A 17,495-nucleotide genomic window follows, 5' to 3' on the forward strand; every position below is an offset into this window, starting at 1 on the left:
AGTGGCAAATTCCTGCGAGATCCAGGCCTTGTTCATTTTCAGGAAAGTAAGCCGGTCAACGTTATCGGAGGATAGTCGCATGCGACGGTCAGTTAGTACACCACCTGCAGCACTAAAGACACGTTCCGATAATACACTGGCCGCAGGGCAAGACAGCACCTCCAATGCATACTGGCTTAGCTCTGGCCATGTATCCAGCTTTGAGACCCAAAACTTGAAAGGGGAAGAGCCGTCTGGGAGTACAGCAAGAGGGCAAGACATGTAGTCTGTCACCATCTGACGGAACCGTTGCCTCCTGCTGACTGGAGCCGTCTGTGATGGTGTAGACTTTTGTGGGGGGCACAGAAAACTGTGCCACAGTTGGGCCATACTGGTCTTGCCTTGGGCAGAGGCACTGCTTCTGCTCCCTCTTTGTGCAGAGCCTCCACCACTGCCTGGACGCACTGAGCTGCTTTGGAATGCACTAGCAGCACTTCTCTCAGTTGGAATGGAGAAGATGATGGAATTGACCAGTGTGTCTTGGTACTCCCGCATTTTTCGCTCCCGGTTCAACGGTGTGATGAGGCTTTCTACGTTGTCCCGGTAGCGAGGATCGAGGAGGGTGAACACCCAATAATCAGACATGTTGAGAATGTGGGCGATGAGGCGGTCGTTTCTCAGGCACTGCAGCATGTAATCCACCATGTGCTGCAGACTGCCAACTGCCCAAGAAACGCTGTCCCCTGCTGGAGGCGTGGTCTCTGCCCGCTCGTCATCACCCCACCCTCGCTGTACACACTGAGTACTGGACAATTCGGTAACTCCCTCCTCTGGACGGATGTCTTCCTCCTCCGTTGACTCCTCCTCATCCTCCTCACAAACTGTCCCCTGCCTACGCGTTTGTGAGGAACCACGTGGCGCTGACTGTCCAGAAGATGATGGAAATGGTGAATCCTCATCCTCCACCTCTTCCACAACATCATCCCTTAGCGCTTGCAGTGATTTTTCAAGCAGGCAGATAAGGGGGACAGTCATGCTGACTAGTGCATCATCTGCACTCGCCATCCGCGTGGAATAATCAAAGGGACGCAAAACCTGGCAGACGTCATTCATAGTGGCCCACTCTGTGGTTGTGAAGTCTGTACGGCGCTGAGTGCGACTTCTTTGCGCCTGAAGCAGCTGGTACTCCATTACAGCTTGCTGCTGCTCACACAACCGCTCCAACATATGTAACGTGGAATTCCACCTGGTAGGTAGGTCACATATGATGCGATGTTCCGGCAGGCGGTGTCGGCGCTGCAGAGCCGCAATGCGCGCTTTTGCCGTGCTGGAACGCCGCAAGTGAGCACACTCTAGGCGGACCTTGTGCAGCAGTGCATCAAGATCCGGATAGTCCCTCAAAAAGCTCTGCACGACCAAATTGAGCACATGTGCCAGACATGGGATGTGAGTGAGGTTGCCGAGGCCCAGAGCTGCCACCAGATTTCGGCCAATATCACACACTACCATGCCTGGCTGGAGATTCGCTGGCACAAACCACACATCGCTCTCCTGCTTGATGGCATTCCAGAGCTCCTGCGCTGTGTGGCTACGATTCCCCAAAAAAATTAATTTCAACACGGCCTGTTGACGTTTGGCCATGGCTGTGCTCATGTCGGTCGTAACAGGTACACGTTCATCACGGGTCCATGTGGAGGTGGACTGTGACGGCTCCTGCAGCGATGATTCTGAGGAACTGGTGTAAGAGGAGGAGTCAATGCGTACAGAATGGATTCCTGCAATCCTTGGAGTGGGCAGGACACGTCCTGCGCCACTCGCACGGTCTGTACCCGGCTCAACGACATTAACCCATTGGGCAGTGAGGGAAAGGTATCGCCCCTGTCCATGTTGACTGGTCCACGCATCAGTGGTGAGGTGGACCTTGCTACTGACGGCGTTCAGTAGCGCGTGTTTTATGTGTCCCTCCACATGCTTGTGCAGGGCAGGGACGGCTTGCCTGCTGAAGTAAAAGCGGCTGGGCACATTGTACTGTGGGACTGCCAATGACATCAAGTCACGGAAGCTGTCAGTCTCCACCAGCCTGAATGACAGCATTTCCAGTGAAAGAAGTTTGGCAATGCCTGCAGTCAGAGCCTGTGCTCGTGGGTGGTTTGACGAGAAAGGCCGCCTTTTCTCCCATGCCTGTACTACCGATGGCTGTAGACTGGGCTGGGAGTGTGTGGATGACTGGGAAAGTGGTGCTGCGGGTGGAATTACAGCGGGTCTCTGGACAACAGGGCCAGAGGTTCTTCCACGGCGATCCTGGGAGGAAGCCGAACCAGCTGCGTGTGAGCTAGAGGAAGAGGCAACACGAGCTGAAGAGGTGGTAGCTGCCGCTGTTGGTTGGCCTAGCTCTTCAGTGTGTTTTTCTAACTCCGCCGGGTGCCTGTTGCGCACATGTTTCCACATGTTGGAGGTATTGAGGTTGCTGACATTTTTCCCTCTTTTGACTTTTTGATGACACACCTTGCATCTGACATAGCAAATGTCATCTGCAACTGTGTCAAAAAAGGACCAGGCACTGCAAGTCTTGGGAGCGCCCTTTTTGGCTTTTGGAAGAGACATGCTCCTAACGGGTGCCAAAGCGGAGGCTGCAGGATCCGCAGTCTTCCCCCTCCCTCTTTGGGCCGTACGGGGAATCTCTTCCTCAGAGCTGCTCCCACCACCTTCCTGTCCCTCACGCCAAGATGGGTCAAGGACCTCATCATCTACACTACCCTCTGCCCCCAACTGCTCCTCCTGGGTAGTCTCAGCAGCAGAGCACGCACCAGTAAGTGGCACCTGAGTGTCATCATCAGCTGATGCGGCCTGCGATGTGGTGACCGGAGCCACTGGCCCACCCGCCTCTTCAGAGGAAGAGAGAAAAAGCTGTTGGGCATCACTGCACCCTGCCTCTTCTTCCATTTCTCCAATGCTGCTTGGCTGGCCCCCTGTTTCCAAGCCAAGAGATTCAGAGAACAGAAGTAGAGACGGCTCCTGTCCTGGGCTCTCTGTCTGCCTGGGCAATTTGGCAGGTGGTGAAGAGACAGATGGCTGCTCTCCAGTGCTCTGTGTCTGAGAGGATGTGGCACTAATTGAAGTTGATGCATTAGCTGCCATCCATCCGACAACGGCTTCAATTTGTTCTTCACGCAGCAGCGGTGTACGGCGCTCTGACACAAAGCTGCGCATGAACGACTGTTGCCTGGTGAATGTGGGTGCTGATGAGTCACCGGTGCCCGCAGCAGGCACAGAATCCCCACGTCCCCTCCCTGCTCTGCGCCCACGCCCACGTGCCTTACTCACTGCCTTCTTCATCTTGGTTGACTGATAAAGATAAGCAGAAAAGTACTAACGGCTTTGTGTGCTTATTCCTGAGCAACTCCTCCTAACAGGTATAAGAAACACTAATTTTCTAAAGTGTGGACTAGACTTTAATATGAGCTAATGTGGCCTACACAAATGTAAAGTGGTGTAACTGGTGTGTTTGGTGAACTTTATTATTTATTTATTTTTTTGGGGCTGAACTGACAACGGATAGAGCTGCAGTCACACGGAGACCGTGCAGACAGACGTAAACGGCGCTGCAAGGCCCAAAAACCCTCCTCTACGTTATCCTATGCAGTGTTTTTCCACAAGTTAGCTGGAGACGGGTGGAAAGACACTAATAGGAATTTTATGAAAAAATGTGCAGCAGCCTGCACTACTTAAAACAAAATGAAAATTGATTTGGCGGTATGACGCAGTGAACAACCCTGAGCTGGAGACAACCAGGCTACGGCTGCTCACAGACTACAGGGCGAGCTGCAGTCACACGGAGACCGTGCAGACAGCCGTAAACGGCGCTGCAAGGCCCAAAAACCCTCCTCTACGTTATCCTATGTAGTGTTTTTCCACAAATTAGCTGGAGACGGGTGGAAAGACACTAATAGGAATTTTTTGAAAAAATGTGCAGCAGCCTGCACTACTTAAAACAAAATGAAAATTGATTTTTCGGTATGACGCAGTGAACAACCCTGAGCTGGAGACAACTAGGCTACGGCTGCTCACAGACTACAGGACGAGCTGCAGTCACACGGAGACCGTGCAGACAGCCGTAAACGGCGCTGCAAGGCCCAAAAACCCTCCTCTACGTTATCCTATGTAGTGTTTTTCCACAAATTAGCTGGAGACGGGTGGAAAGACACTAATAGGAATTTTTTGAATAAATTAGCAGCAGACTACACTACTTGAAAAAAAAAAAAAAAAAGAACAGTATGAGGCAATGAACCACCCTCCCTGAACTGAATACAACCAGCTATGGATGGCCTATGTGGCTGCACTCAGACTAGAGAGTGGGCTGCACTCACACACACACACACACAGACCTTGCAGATCGCTGTGAAAACAGCGCTACAAGGCAAAAGCAAGGTGAATAGTAGGTGAACACAGTGGTTGCTAAATTAGCCTTTGGAAAGCACAAAGAAGCAAATCGCTATCTCTAAACTGTCCCTCAGTCAGCAAACAGCGTCCTGTCACTAAGGGTACCGTCACACATTGAAATTTTCATCGCTGCGACGGCACGATTCGTGACGTCGCAGCGTCGTATAAGCATCGCTCCAGCGTCGTAGACTGCGGTCACACGGTGCAATCACGGCGCTGGAGCGATGCCGAAGTCCCCGGGTAACCAGGGTAAACATCGGGTAACTAAGCGCAGGGCCGCGCTTAGTAACCCGATGTTTACCCTGGTTACCAGCGTAAACGTAAAAAAACAAACCGTACATACTCACCCGTCGGTGTCCTTCAGGTCCCTTGCCGTCTGCTTCCTGCTCTGAGTGCAGCCGCACAGTGAGAGCAGATCGCAGCACCGCTGTGATCTGCTCTCACTTTCCGGCCGGCACTCAGAGCAGGAAGCAGACGGCAAGGGACCTGAAGGACACCGACGGGTGAGTATGTACGGTTTGTTTTTTTACGTTTACGCTTGTAACCAGGGTAAACATCGGGTTACTAAGCACGGCCCTGCGCTTAGTTACCCGATGTTTACCCTGGTTACAAGCGAAGACATCGCTGGATCGCTGTCACACACAACGATCCAGCGATGTCAGCGGGTGATCAAGCGACGAAAGAAAGTTCCAAACGATCTGCTACGACGTACGATTCTCAGCAGGGTGTCTGATCGCAGTAGCGTGTCAGACACAGCGATATCGTAACGATATCGCTAGAACGTCACGAATTGTAACGTCGTAGCGATGGATATTTCAATGTGTGACGGTACCCTAACTGAATTCACAGCAGAGTGATCGCAAAATGGCGCCAGCGACTTTTAAACTGCATCATGACATCATTTCAGCAGCCAATCACAGCCTTGCCAGTAGTTTCATGCCCTCCATGCTAAACAGGATGTGCCCACACTTGGAATCATTCTCATTGGCTGAATTTCTGCATTTTGAATCTGGGAACTTCCGATTCTGGTATCCGATACGCGGCAAGTATCGGAATCCCGGTATCGGAATTCCGATACCGCAAGTATCGGCCGATACCCGATACTTGCGGTATCGGAATGCTCAACACTAGTCCAAATCCACCCGAATCCGGGCGATTTTCCCAAACGCCAATCCTCATTGAGGAATGGCCCCCCCTCCCAAACGCCACAGCCAAAGCTCGATAATGGCCTGGAGATCTAAATTAAAGATATCCAGGCCAATATCTGACAAATGAATCCAATCCCTCCTATATAACCCCGGGACAGAATCTTCAAGATTAGAATGCCTAAAGGAAAAACCGTGAATCAAAGGCATAAATTTCTGCATTGCCCTGTTAACTCTTTTTCTAATACGTTCCAAGAAACGAGTATTAGGATGAAGCCATAAAAATCTGGGGACAATCTCAGAAAAAACAAAAGTTGTATCGAAAAATTCAGTCTTAAGAGAGCACATATCCCTTTTAATAGATGCTAACAGATCCAGAGTACCCACTTTGCCTAGATCATTACCTCCCAAATGAAAGATGACTAGATTAGGATGGGGTCTTCTCTCCGCTAGTCTATGCAATTCAAAATTTAAGTTCTGCCAAACCATCCCTCTCTTGCTATGCCAGAAAATCTGCAAAGAAGAACTATCAAACGATAAATTCTGCGTATAGCATCTCACTGTAGCCCTCTTCTCGGCCCAATGAATAAAGGAATGTCCGATGATCCATACTGTGAGGGTACCTAGGAACAAATAACATGTTAACGATAATATAAATCTGGTCAGACATACAACTTAAAGCGGTTCGAATCCCATCTACCAATTCTTTTTATAATGGCTTCGCTCAGGCCCAATCTGGCCGCTTCTGTAGCTGCACCAATGCGGAACGAATAAGAAGAAAAATTCTGGCCCTCCAAATTTAAATGCTCTAATGCTCTCTTAAGGACAAAATTAAACTGAAACACCGTCGCAGGTTGTCCATTCTTATGTATGAAAAATGGGCCAACAGAGTTAGGCCGATGTTCCAACCATCTAGACGCGTTGAAAACTGGACAAACAACTGGATCCGAAACCGAATTTAGCTTTAGAGAACACCCTCTGCCCAATTGATCCATCTTAGATCTCTTAATAAATAGATGCAATTGGCGATCTCGTAATTGAACATTCTCAAAAAACAAACCCGACGGGGAGGTTTTATTCAAAGAGACGACTTCCGAAACACGCAAAGCTGCAAAAAATGAAAAGGAAAAAGCCGCAGAAAAGAGAAACGCCTCAAATTGATCGTTGCAAACCGAAAAGAGAGCAAGACAAATGTCTCTTAAAATATTAACTGATATTGGGCGGCGACGGTCTGGAGAAAAATTAGATTTTTTAAAACCCTTCATAAACAGTTTAACTAAAAAATACTCAGTTAGGGTTTTTTTGCCAAAAATTTTTAGAAAAAATGAGATCCCAGCTAAATTCTTAGATATGGCTGAATGAGATGAACCATTCCTAACTAACTGTTCCAAGAAATGTAAAGCAACAGCTTGATCAGACTCGTTAAAGGGATAACTATGTATTAGGCAAAAATTAACCCATAACCTCCAAGCGGCCGAGTAATCGGCCCAAGTTCGGTCTGCCAAAGAATTCTTTACAAAATGCTGGATTAGACCTGAATCAGGTCCCATAACTGTAGAGGACAAAATGCTCTTCTAGACCTCTTCTGAAGCTTGATCCAAAGGACGATACGCCTGGCGATGACAAATAAACTGTGCATTATAAATATTAGCTTCATTAGAAAAAACAGCCTTCAACCAGATGTTGAATTTTAAACACACAAGAGTAAGATGCCTCAGGATGGTAGCACAGTGTTTATTCTTAGATGAAAGGGTGTTCAGCATGAAAACCAGATTATGTTTGTCAGAGCGAAACATAATCCGTTTGTTAGAGAGATGAAAACCCCAAAGATTGACGGCTAAGAAAATGGAAAACAAGTCCAAAAAGGATGGGTTCCTAATGACCTTGTTAGCCACCCATGACTGGGGCCATGGCTCAAAGGCCCAAAGAGAAGCTAGAGAAAGGCCCAAGCCTAGTCGTTCATGAGCAAAAATAGACAGACCCAGGTCGTCAGCGAAGGTGAAAGGAGTTTGCCATAAATTTCTACCGTTAAAGTACGATAAAAATCTAAGCCAAATCCCCAAATCATCCTTAACCTCTCCGTTCAACTGAATTTGGGCATGAGGAGAAGACTGGCCAGATGTCAATTCATAAAGTCGTTTAGAGAAAACGCGACCCATAGGAATGATTTTAATCGCAAAATTTAGCATACCCAAAAGAGATTGAAGCTCTTTAAGAGTAACCATTTCCCTCAACAGGAATAGTTTGATTAAAGAGCATATTTTTGAAATCTTGTCAGATGGCAGGGAACAAGTCATGTCAGACGAGTTAATATGAATGCCTAAAAATTCCAACGAAGTGCAGGGGGAAACAGTTTTCTCTGTGGCGATAGGAACGCCAAAATGGTGACAAATTTTTAGGAACCTGTCCAGAAGGGAGCTACAGATGTTTGAACTGCCGGGGCCTATAAAAAGGAAGTCGTCCAAATAATGGAGCACCCCGCCATCTGAAAGGGAAAACTGGACCACCCAATGCAAAAATGAGGAAAATGATTCAAAATAGTAACATGACAATGAAAAACCCATGGGGAGGCATTTATCAAAAAAGAATTTATTATTGAAACAAAAACCGAGGGAATTGAATCCGTCTGGGTTCACTGGTAAAAGTCTAAAGGCTGACTTTATATCCGACTTAGCCATCATAGCATTAATACCGAATTTTTGTAAGATTGCAATAGCCTCGTAAAAGAAGAATACTTAACCGAGCATAAAGCAGGGTCAACTTCGTCATTGAGAGAGGCCCCTTTAGGATATGATAGATGGTGTATTAAACGAAAGGAGCCTGGCTCTTTTTTTGGAACTACCCCAAGTGGGGAGATCCTGAAATTTAGAAAGGGGGGAGAATCGAAGGGGCCAGCTACCCTACCCATTTCCAGTTCTTTAAAGATTTTTTCTTTCACAATCAAAGGGAATACAGAAGCGGATGGTAAATTTCGGACCAAAACGCAACCGACCCCTTTAAACTGTGGAACAAAAAATCCATAGTAAAAGCCACGAAAAATCATTGAGCTAATCTCCTGATCTGGAAATGCCTCGAGCCATGGAACCATGTTTTGTAATCTCACTGGAGTCGAGGCCCTTTGAAACTGGTTCCTTAGAGGGCCCTTGCTGCCCAGACTGAAGCTGCTTTTTGTAACACTTAAACATGGGGTGGCTGTTTCCGCAAAAGGAGCATTCGTGCCGAAAATGGCAATTTGACACCCACTTACAATTGCTTTCATTGAGCGCAAAACAAACTCCTTTCTTTGCAGGAGCAGCCACGCCTTGCCTAGATGAAGGGAATTTTTGAGGTAACATTAAATTAATCCATAGCCCTATGTCCTTCTTGCCCCAAGCTAAATTGGGGTGCATGGCTAGCTTCTGTCTGAAGGATTCATCATATATAAGCCATGCCATGCCCCCAAAATTTCTATAGGCTTCTAAAATGGAGTCCAAATGTTGAAAGAGGCCTGAACATAGGTTAGGGAATTTCTCTCCAAGAACTGCAGCATAGAGAATGCCTGGAGCCAATTATTGAACGATTTTGTATGAGAATATTTCTTTCTATCTTCTTGCTCGTCTCTCTTCTCATATCTATGCTGCTGATCTCTGACAGAAGGCAATAATGAAAAGATGTCAACATACTCCCGATTCCAAATCTGCTCTTTAAGTGAAGAGCTAAGATGGAATCCAAGTGGTGACACCTTGCATGTAAGGGACTCCTTTAAAAATACCTCAGGCAAGCCCGGTTTATGTATAAGATTAACCTTATCTGCAACACATTGTGAAGCAGATGCATTGAGAATCTTAGAAGGAGACCCTTTGGAAAGATAATCAATAACGGTATCTCTCACTATAGCTTTTAAATCAAAAGAGGGGACAGATAGAGGCAAATTTAAAATATCACCCCTATCCGGTTGGTCCTGGTCCAAGGGAGCGGAAGCACTCAAGCCCATGTCAGAGGGCGAATGCTGCTGCGGGGGGAAGTCCTCCACTTCATCTGAGCCGGGTGATCCAGATCTCCAGGCCGCCGCTGCAGCGCCAGCGGCACTTGTTCTCCTTAAGGATGGACTTCTCGGCAGATGCGCTCCAGGTGCTGGAACTCCCTGGGCCCTCGCACCTCTTTTATGGGTATGAGGGCTAGATGAATCCCTGCCGACGTCGCCGCCGCCCGCCACAGCCGTACAGCTTCTTCGGCTATCTGTGGCGGAGGAGGCGGCCGTAGAAGATGACGTCGGCAGCGTTGCTTTATGGCCGCCGACAAGCTCTCGCAATGGGCTGCGAGAATTCGGCTGCGGCGGCTTCCTGTTCCTGTTCCTGGCACCGCGGTTCCTGTCAGACGCTCTCGAAGATGGCGGCGGTGAGCGGGATCTCTTCTGCTGTCGGTTCCTCACGGAGCTGCGAGATGCTTGTTGAGGTGCCGGGGACACAGGAGGGACAGCGGGCGAGAGCGGGGGCCGAGGATCACAAGCTGTGAGAACCTCCGGACCGGAGGTAGGTAATATAGCCGGTTTTAAAGCCAAGCAGCTTTGTAACCACTCGGCGCCGCCCTCCTCTTCAGCCCTCTTCAGCAGCTGTTCCACCAATGTTTCCATCTTCAGTCTTCTTATCTTCAAATCTTCTTGTGGTCGACTGATGACAGGACCCAGGAAACAGCTGGTTATATAGACCAATTTCTTCCCGCACAAAACTTGATATCCAATCAGGATGCCGCAAAATTGCGGGAAGAACACAGAAAATGAACCTGTAAAAACTGGTTAGAACCTGCTCATGCCTCGCACAGCTGACTGAGAGAAAACATATTAACCCTTTATTGTTTACCACCTTAAAACCACCATTCACTATATAAAACTGGGGGTTGTATTAAACCATTAAATATAAAGATTGGAGGCTGTGTTCTCATGCGACCCCCCCTAAGATAAACTCAGGGGAGGGCGTTCATGAGAACAGCAGAGAATTCATTACTGGTGTATAATGCCTCTTGAATGCAGGAACTGGAGGCCGCAGCTAATTTCAGCCGTGTGCAACCTGATAGGAAAGAGAGAAAAAACATTTCAATCTTTCCCGTTCCTCATCAGCACTGATATGGAGGACACATTGCCGCAAATCTGTTATATCCCGGAGCTTGTGCGGGAGGATGACAGTGGCCGCCATATTGGATGTCATCAATCTTCCTGGCCAGACAAGTGTATAACTGATGTGGAGTAGTTCTATAACCCTTGTAGGCCCAGCTATGCTCACCCTATAGACCTCAGGCCAATCTTACCTGGTGGTCTCTATATCAAATGGGGCTTTGCTCTTAATCATTTGATGGAGGTCTCCTCCGGCCATGTAATCCATCACATAGAACAGATAATCCTGGGGGAGAAGGAGACGATGATGTTACCTATGTAAAAACCCTACAAAACATCCCAGGAGCACCCATTTGGGGTCATGTCTATAAACCCCCTTTGCAGATATCGGGCAGGTGATGTCCTTTACATAATCCTACATCATATAATACTATAATTGTGCTGATTACATGTAAACGGCCTCAGAGGTAAGAGGAGTCAATGACAGAAGCGCCAGCCCTTACCGATGTCTGGAACGTGGCAAACGAGGCACAAAGGAAGGGGCTCCGCTCTGCAATCTGCAGCTCTAGTTTTTCATTTATCACCGCAGTCGTCCCCCTTTCCTTTAATAGCCGTCTCTTTTTCAAGATCTTAATTGCCAGCCGATGTCTGCTGACTTTCTCCGAGGCCAACAACACCTGAAAGAAGAGCAGAAATTACATACAGTACCTTGGGTACAAGGTGCATGAATCAGCATGAGCACAATACATCCGTACAGGAAACCCAACCTAGCATGTACCTGCCATGGTCTCTTCATGTCTGGACTGGTGGAAGGGACTCAGAGAATGCGAATGGTCCATAATTTAGGGGGCACAAAATTCCATTCTAGCCATGGACAGCTTACAGTGTGTCACTGATTTAGAGGCAGAGTCTGGCTATAAAAAGCATTTCTGGTTCTTAGGGACCAGACACATCTGTGCATTACAACCCCGTTTGATGTTGGGGATCACTTCTAACCAAAAGGAGGCTCCTTTAATATTTCTACTGGTTTCACAGTTTATAAACATTAGTCAGATTACTCAGAAAGGTACAAATTGGATAAAAATACAAATCACAAACCTTTCCAAAATGTCCCTGACCAAGAACCTTGTGGTAGGTGAAACGTTCCTCGGACAGGGTGTCTGGCACGATGGGCAGAATGTCATCCGACTGGATGGAGCCTTCTCCTGGTGAGACAAAGAGGGTAAAATATTGATTCACTGTTAGCCGAATTACAAATGAGTGAAGAAATAATTATCAGATTTTTATCTAGAGAAAAAAAATATTTCTCATCTTTCAGACTAATTTCCCATCTTACCTGCTACTGGGCAAAAGCTAGTGTCTGGTTTTGGTCTTTTCACCACCATCATAGAGGATTGGCTCGCTCCTTCACCTCCACTTCCTTCCACCTGTTCTTCTTTTCTCTTCCTCTTTAAAACTCTGGTGTCAACCTGAGTTTTTTGAGGGCTGTTTAGGTCTTGATCTTCTCCAGCATCGACATCTCCTTTTTTTTTTTTAAAAGGAGCCTCATCTCTGGTCCTCGAATCCCGAGTCCAGGACTTGTCTCTTCCTCTACAGCGAGAATGTGAGGTCTTCATGTTATTCTGTGAAGATGCCTCATTGGGGGTATTCCTCTCCCCATTGGTGTCTTCTCTGGTGTTACGAGGGACATCTCTATTCTGACATAAGAGACCATCCTTGTTGTTAGAAGTGGTGGTCTCAGGGGTGTGGCCTATGCCTTGAGACATGAGGACATAGGAACCGGGTGCTCCTGTGAATCCCACACAATCTGACTCAAACAGCTACAGATCTGAACCATCAAAGCACAGATTCCATCCTATCATCATCCCAAGAAGCCACTAGACCGTTTGGGATTAATTTCGATCAATTTTGGACCTCCTTGAGGCCTTTGCGGCCTTCCTTCCTTGCAGGCCTGAAGCCAGGTGCTAAATTTTTACAACCGGCCCGGCTCCTCCCGCATCCTCCAAAGAAGCCTGCGACAAACAGAGACCTCCTCATACCCTCCAGGACTACACAAGTTGTCTCCCTGAAGAGAGAAGTAACACTAAAGCTCCCTGAGAAGCAATCACCAGTGCAATACAAAGGGCCACAGTCCATGGCCTGAACCGCCACAGCCTTTCCGACTAGGCTTCCGCAGTCATAGGCATAGCTCCCAACCGTCCCTCATTGTGCGGGACTGTCCCGGATTTGATTCTTTGCCCTGCTGTCCAGCGCAGGACGCTCTGATCCCGGGAGACAGCAGGAGATCTCCCGTCACACCCCCTTTTGTTCGGCCACGCCCCTTCCCCTTCCGTATGTTCCTGAGTCTCCCAGCGCCACTGTTCAGAGAGGGAGAGAGAGGGGACTCACTTCTAGTTTGAGGTACGTAACAGCCGAATACAGCCTGGGTGCCGGCGGCAATGTAAGCAGCAGACCAGTGTGAGTGGACTGGAGCTGCTAATTATAATGCCTGGCTAGTAATAATCGTGCGTGGAATGAGTGGGGCTGAGCAGGGAGGGATGGACACACTCACAGCCTCCCTCTGTTTGCCTCAGCTGCTCAGTGCTCACTGCTATGTTATCTTATTGCAGAGCGACAGATGCAGATCAGTGTGAGTGAGTAGTCGATGTCACAGATCTATGACTCACTGACACGTCTGTCTCCAGTCAGTGCATTTGAGGAGGAGCAGCTGCAGCTCCCTGGGAGAGGGTGACGACACGACGCTATTGTGGCTGCTATTTCCACACGCATAAAAGGGCTAAGCCAAAGCCCCTGTGACAGTCTGACACTGTATCATCATGTGCTATAATGAGACAGCAAATCATGGCACAATTAATTTATTGCTCTACACAAAAATTACAAGCAGCTCCGCTCGGTACACACACGCTGCTCCGCTCGGTACACAGACACACGTGGCTCTTCTCGGTGCACCTCGTACACACACGTGGCTCCGCTCGGTGCACCTCGTACACACATGCGGCTCCGCTCGGTGCACCTCGTACACACACGTGGCTCCGCTCGGTGCACCTCGTACACACACGTGGCTTCGCTCGGTGCACCTCGTACACACACGCAGCTCCGCTCGGTACACCTCGCACACACACACGCGGCTCCACTCGGTTCACCTCATACACACACGCGGCTCCTCTCGGTACACCTCGTACACACCCACACGGCTCCGCTCGGTACACCTCGTAAACACACGCGGCTCCGCTCGGTACACCTTGTACACACACGCGGCTCCGCTCGGTGCACCTCGTACACACGCGGCTCCGCTCGGTGCACCTCGTACACACACACGCGGCTCCGCTCGGTACACCTCGTACACACACACGCTGCTCCGCTCGGTACACCTCGTACACACACGTGGCTCCGCTTGGTACACCTCGTACACACACACACGCGGCTCCGCTCGGTACACCTCGTACACACACACACACGCGGCTTCGCTCGGTTCACCTCGTACACACACGCGGCTCCGCTGTGTACACACACGCTGCCCCGCTCGGTACACAGACACACGTGGCTCCACTCGGTGCACCTCATACACACACGCGGCTCCGCTTGATACACTTCGTACACACACATGCGGCTCTGCTCGGTACACCTCGTACACACACACACGTGGCTCCGCTCGGTACACCTCGTACACACACACGCGGCTCCGCTCGGTGCACCTCGTACACACACGTGGCTCCGCTCGGTGCACCTCGTACACACACGCGGCTCCGCTCGGTACACCTCGTACACACACAAGCGGCTCCGCTCGGTACACCTCGCACACACACACGCAGCTCCACACGGTTCACCTCGTACACACACGCGGCTCCGCTTGGTACGCCTCGTACACACATGCGGCTCCGCTCGGTTCACCTCGTACACACGCGCGGCTCCGCTCGGTACACCTCGTACACACACACACACGGCTTCACTCGGTTCACATTGTACACACACGCGGCTCCGCTGTATAGATCAGCTGATGTGCTCAGTTCAGTGCGGGCTCAGCGCCGGAGCCTGCGCTGAAACGTGGTTTATTACCTATGTCGTACTATTACGGCATAGGTAATAAAGGAGTTAAAGAACAGCACCAGAATGGGGGGGGGGCATATACCAAGATAAGGGATATATATTACCAGGATGGGGGATATATATACCAAGATGAGGCCCAGTATAAGGGACATATACCGTGTGTGTGTATATAGATAGACTAGCTATTGAACCCGTTCTACGCCCGGGTGGCGAGCATTTATATTGGTATATGGTCTCCATCCTGGTATGTACTGCTTCCATCCTGCGTCCCAATCCTGTCATTTGCTCCCATCCTGTGCCCCTATTCTGTCATGTGCTGCTCCTATCCAGCGCCCCCATTCTGTAATGTGCTGCTCCCATCCTGCGCCCCCATCCTGTCATGTGCTGCTCCCATCCTGCGCCCTCATCCTGTCATGTGCTGCTCCCATCCTGCGCCCCCATAAGATGCTCCATAGCATAATATGCCCCGTATGCTGCTGCGATAAAAAAAAAATGGCTCAGGCCCCGAACACTTGCGAAATTCACCTGTCCCCGTTCCACCGCTGTGCGCCAGTCTGTCTTCCGGGTCTCTGGCTGTGACTGTTCAGTCAGATGGTGCACACTAAGCACGTCATCGCGCCCTCTGACCTGAACGTCACAGCCAGAGGACGCGGAAGACGGAGCCCATTGGTGGAACGGGGACAGGGGAATATCGCATACTCGCCCTCCTGGCACGTCCGTGCTTCTCCGTCAGAGATCTCAGTATGCGTTCAGTGCTTACGCATACTGCGATCTCCTGGGCCACAATTCTCATCCCCGGATGCATAACTCTGTGGAGTCCAGACTGCGCAGGCGCTTGCTCAGTTTATAAAGGCTTCGGACACAGTGATGCTCCCAGTGTTATATTATAGATAGATATGATGTGGGGGTCCGGTTCAAATCTTGCACCACAACCCATCACACTCTATTTATGCCACTGTTCTCGGTTGCTCTATGTGACTGTAGACATTTGATTTGAATCTTCACAGCGTTCACATCGCACGCTGTGAGGATTCTCCAGACACGGCAGCGGGCGGTTATATGACTTTGAGTATGTGACTTGCATACTCCTTTAAACATTCTGACTAGACATGACCAATCTCAGTCAATACTCTTGCATTGATATAGTCCGCACCCATCTAGTCAGTACCTGACTGCATGTATGTAAATCACATTACTTGTGGACACATGACTGTCCGCTGCCAGCACTGGAAAATCCTCCCAACATGCAGTGCAGTTGTTGTCAGGAGTAGTGATGAGCGAATATACTCGTTGCTCGGGTTTTCCAGAGCATGCTTGGGTGATCTCCGAGTATTTTTTAGTGCTCGGAGATTTAGTTTTCATCACCACAGCTGAATGATTTACAGCTACTAGCCAGCCTGAGTACATGTGGGCATTCCCTAGCAACCAGGCAACCCCCACATGTACTTATGCTGGCTAACAGATGTAAATCATTCAGCTGCGGCGATGAAAACTAAATCTCCGAGCACTAAAAATTACTCGGAGGACCCCCGAGCGTGCTGGGGAAAACCCGAGCAACGAGTATATTTCCTTTTATGGACCTGGTGGTTAGGTGCACCAGGAATGACCTGATAGTTAAACACGGAATCGGGACGAGCTCTGGGGAAATGGGAACTCTGCTGACCGCAAACCCTACTCCTATCAACACAACTAGAAATAGCCGTGGAGCGTGCCTGACTCTGCCTAGACACCTCTTCACAGCCTAAGAGCTAACTACCCCTAAAGAAAGGAAACAAAGCCTCACTTGCCTCAGAGAAATTTCCCCAAAGGTAACAGCAGCCCCCCACAAGTATTGACTGTGAGTTAAGAGGAAATCACAAACACAGGATGAAATAGGCTTTAGCAAAGGGAGGCCAGTCTAACTAAACAGATTGAGGATAGAAAAGGGATCTTTGCGATCAACACAAAAAACTACAAAACCACGCAGAGTGTGCAAAAAATACCCCCGCACCGACTCACGGTGCAGGGGTGCCACTCTGCACCCCCAGAGCTTCCAGCTAGCCAGGCAGTTTCATGATAGCAAGCTGGACTAGAACTTAGCAAGAAAAACCATATGTAACAAATGAACAAGCAGGAACTTAGCTTCGCTGGAGTAGACAGGTCCTCAGAAAGATCCAGGAGAGATCTGAGCCAGTACTAGAACATTGACAGCTGGCATGGAGTAACGATCTGAGTGGAGTTAAATAGAGAATCCAGCCTAGCCCTAAACGAGGGCAGGTAGGGGAAGGAATCTCAGAACCAGCAGCTCCACTCACAGCCACCAGAGGGAGTCCACGGACAGAACTCACCGAAGTACCATTCATGACCACAGGAGGGAGTTCAAGAACGGAATTCACAACAATTTCCTCATCACTAATCAGGATTCAAAAGTCTGACAAAAGTATTTCCCCTTGTAAATAAAAATACTCTAAAATACTCCCCTCTCTTAGTGATGCAGGCACCTGGTCTCCCAAGGCTCAAGTGACGTTATGCCACGTGAGCACTGCAGCCAATTAGCAGCTGCTATTAGGGTTCGCTCTCACTGAATAAAGGTACCATCACACTCAGCGACGCTGCGGCGATATAGACAACGAGCCGACCTAAACTAGATCGCTGGAGCGTCGCTGTTTAGGTCGCTGTAGAGACGTCAAACACAGCAACTCCAGAACGATGCAGGAGCGATCCAGTGACGTAACGGCGACTCACTTCTCTGTTGTGAATTAGACTTTTTTGGCTCCCTCTTGTGGTCACTAGTGATATGACTCTGGGATTGTCTT

This window comes from Ranitomeya variabilis, chromosome 1 (assembly GCF_051348905.1).
Source record: "Ranitomeya variabilis isolate aRanVar5 chromosome 1, aRanVar5.hap1, whole genome shotgun sequence".
In the NCBI taxonomy this organism is placed as follows: domain Eukaryota; kingdom Metazoa; phylum Chordata; class Amphibia; order Anura; family Dendrobatidae; genus Ranitomeya; species Ranitomeya variabilis.